This window comes from Mytilus edulis, chromosome 2, assembly GCF_963676685.1.
Source record: "Mytilus edulis chromosome 2, xbMytEdul2.2, whole genome shotgun sequence".
NCBI lineage: Eukaryota > Metazoa > Mollusca > Bivalvia > Mytilida > Mytilidae > Mytilus > Mytilus edulis.
In genome coordinates, this window is record NC_092345.1 from 49674343 (window position 1) to 49678245 (window position 3903).

At 35.1% G+C, this 3903-nt stretch overlaps 1 long non-coding RNA gene across 1 annotated transcript; it reads right to left on the reverse strand.

The window, feature by feature from the left end:
• Positions 1-582: 582 nt before the first annotated feature.
• On the reverse strand, positions 583-3633 carry LOC139512371 (uncharacterized). Its single transcript, XR_011662252.1, has 2 exons — positions 3438-3633; positions 583-2121 (listed from the first exon to the last, which is right to left on the reverse strand). It is a non-coding gene; the product is annotated as an uncharacterized lncRNA (long non-coding RNA).
• Between the last annotated feature and the right edge of the window lie 270 nt (positions 3634-3903).

Consider the following 3903-nt stretch of genomic DNA (forward strand, 5'->3'; position numbering starts at 1 on the left):
AAGGCTTCAACCTACAAGCTCATCATCAGACCAGCATGATGTAGTCAGTTCAAAAAAAGAAATAATTCACATTACTTCACTTCTATTTTGACATCTTTTTAACAAACAAAACTAGAGGCTCTCAAGAGCCTGTGTCGCTCACCTATTACTGTTTTTACTCATGTCGGCCATATTGGTTGGTAGGCGGGTTCATTAGTCACTTTTTTAAATAGATACCCTAGTAATGATTGTGGCCAAGTTTGGTTAAATTTGGCCCATAGTTTTAGAAAAGAAGATTTTTGTAAAAGTTACAAAAATGACGAAAAGATGTTCAATATTGACTATAAAAGGCAATAACTCCTTAAGGGGTCCTCTGACAATTTTGGTCATGTTGACTTATTTGTAGATCTTACTTTGCTGAACATTATTCCTGTTTACAGTTTATCTCTATCTATAATAACCAAAAACTGCAAAATTTCCTTAAAATTACCAATTTTAGCGCAGCAACCCAACAACAGGTTGTCCGATTCATCTGAAAATTTGTGAGCAGTCTTCACGCTGAGTGGCAGCCCAGGATAGTAAAATTGCTCTCGGGCCTGTAAAAATCATATCTACAGGCCAACATAATCTAACTAAAAAAAATTGAAAATTGAGCTCTGGGCCTGTAGATTTATAGTTCATCGTAAAGACTGTGTGAGGGGATAGATCTTATTCTGATGGACATTTAAATCTTAAAATATTTGCCCTCAATGTCTTAGTTTTAAAAATATAAAGCAAAAACTGCATTTTACCACTATGTTCTAATTTTTGGCCATGTCGGCCATTTTGTTTGGTAGGCAGGGTCATCGGACACATTTTTCAAACTATATACCACAATGATGATTGTAGCCAAGTTTAGTTAAATTTGGCTCAGTAGTTTCAGAGAAGATTTTTGTACAAGTAACAAAAAATGACGAAAAGTTGTTAAAAATTGACTATAAAGGGCAATAACTCCTTAAGGGGTTGACTGACAATTTTGGTAATGTTGACTTATTTATAGGTCTGACTTTGCTGAACATTATTGCTGTTTACAGTTAATCATATCTATAATAGTATTCAAAATAATAACCAAAAGCAGCAAAATTTATTTAAAATTACCAATTTAGGAGCATCAACCCAACAACAGGTTGTCCGATTTGTCTGAAAATTTCAGGGCAGATAGATTTTGACCTGATCAATAGTTTTACCCCAATCAGATTTGCTCTAAATGCTTTTATTTAAAAGATATAAGCCGAAATATACATTTTACCCTGTGTTCTATTTTTAGCCATGGGGGCCATCTTGGTTGGATGGCCAGGTCATCGGACACATTTTTTAAACTAAATACCCCAAGGATGATTGTGGTCAAGTTTGGTTAAGTAGTTTCAGAGAAGATTTTTGTAAAAGTTTACGGACGGCAGACGCCGGACGCCAAGTGATGAGAAAAGCTCACTTGACCATTCAGGTCAGGTGAGCTAAAAAAGAAGTGATAAAAAGTACAAAATCATGTCTCAATAATTTAAACAGATTTCATGTGCTACCTCAGCACAACCTAGTTTTTTGATTTGTCAATCCTTCTTATTATAGCTTTTAAGCCCCTGCCCTGGCAGAGTGGGCATCAAGTTTTACCCTTGTCCATCTGTACGTAACATACATCTGTACATCCCAGAATGGTTTCCGTTCTCTACCTTAAATTTGCCTCAACCAAATGTTATGAAATTGATGCTCAATGCGAATTACCACAAAACACCAATCAAGATCAAATTTTGGTGGCGTCACTTTTACCATTCTAGAGTTATGCCCCTTTACAAATAGAAAAAAATGTGATTTTTTTCTTTCCCTTATCTAACTTTAGTTTGCCTCAACTAAATGTTATGAAACTTATAAATCTAGGAAATTTGTAGAACATATTGTTGTTAATTGACCATGTTGATTTGTCATAATTTATCACATTCACACATATTCATTGCAAAAACATCTTCTTTTTCATAAGTGTCTACAGGAGCTTGTGTTTCTGTATCTTTTCTTTAAAGAATCATCATGATAGCAGCTTCTGTTCCCTTCACATTATCTTCGAGACATTAATTAGATCTTCAGGAAAATATCTACTCCTTATATCTTAATCTGAAAAAACAAAACAAAAAATATGCTTTGACATAGTTTTACATATTTTTACAAAATTGTACATACTGAAATGTCTTGCCTGCTTTATGGTCATGATTGAACTTTCTGTTGCATGTTTCCATCTGAAGAATATACAGTGGCGGATCCAAAACTTTTCATAAGGGGGGCCCTCTGACTGACCTAAGGGGGGGCCCAATCAAGTTATGCTTCAGTGATTCCCTATATAAGCAACCAAATTTTTCCAACGAAAGGGGGGGCACGGGCCCCTCAGGGCCCCCCCTGGATCTGCCTATGAATTATACCACAATTAGTTCCTAAAAAATATATACATGTACATGATTTTTTCTTCCAACATGATTTTTATTTATTTACAAATCAAGGTGACAGTATATATACGTAGACAATGAAAAGTAGATAAACATATATAGATTACCGTAGCTTCTCAACTTTAATTTGATATCAACAAAATGTACTGTGGCTATTTCTCAAATATCAGTGGTGGATCCAAGGGGAGGGTTCCGGTGGTTGGAACCCCCCTTTTTTTGGGATGATCAATGCACTTGAATGGAGACATATAGTTGGAACCCCCCTTTAGAAATGTCTGGATTCACCCCTGAATATGATAGTTTACCCAATCATCACAAGTTGGTTGACCGTTATGGATAAACCATTTCACAGATGATATCGGATTGTTTCTTACTTCGTACCTAAGTAACAATCCTCTTCCCTTTTCATGAATGTGGCCTACCAAAATAGACTATTTATTTACCCTATTTACCAGGTTTGTAATAACATGTGCAACACGAAGGGTGCCACATGTGGCGCAGGATCTGCGTGCCCTTCTGGAGAACCTGAGATCACCCCCAGTTTTTGGTGGGGTTTGTGTTGCTCAATTTTTAGTTTTTAATGTTGTTTCTAATGTGTACTATTAATTGTCTGTTTGTCTTTTTCATTTTTAGCCATGCCGTTGTCAGTTTATTTTCAATTTATGAGTTTGACTGTTCCGACTCACTGGCACAGGCTCTGGTAGCTTTCGCCCCTCATTTTTTTTTACAGGAAGTTAATAAGCTGTAACACCGGATGTAGAAATACATGACACTGTTTAGAATGCAAAAATGCAGCTCCATGCTGTATGTTTAAGAGGGAAACTATTGATTTGTAGTTTAGTATTCATTTTGTAAAAATATTAAGTTAAGTAGCCATTTAACTCTTTTAAATTAAAACAAGTCTGAAGTACTGGACCATGTATGATTGAAATATATGTAGATGCTATAATGACACACTTCTTCAAACATCAGTAACAGTTATAATCATACCTTTGCTGTTCAGCACTTGGTTATGTTATGTCTTCAGTTTCTTTTCTCATCTGTCATAGTATCAATATTATATATGTAGCATACCACCATCTTGATGCATTCTGTATTAGAAATAGTTACTCAACAGTTTTATCGTAGCAATCTTTTGATGGTTTTTTTTTTATCAGACACTACATGTTCTATATTCTGGAAATGCTGAAATTATAAATTAGGTAAATAAATTTTAATTAATATGAAACAACACAATCAGCTTATTTTCGTATATAAAATGAGTTACATCCCTTTACCTTACGATAAACTTTCAAGATCGTGGAAGACTCAATTTCATTGGTCGAAAAAAACACGCCTACAAGGTCACTCACATGTGATCTCAAAGCGGGTTTCTTTAGATCTCCCACATATCAGAAAACGGGAGCGATGAGAGATCGGTTTTTAATTTAGATTGAACCAATAGGAAACATGTGTA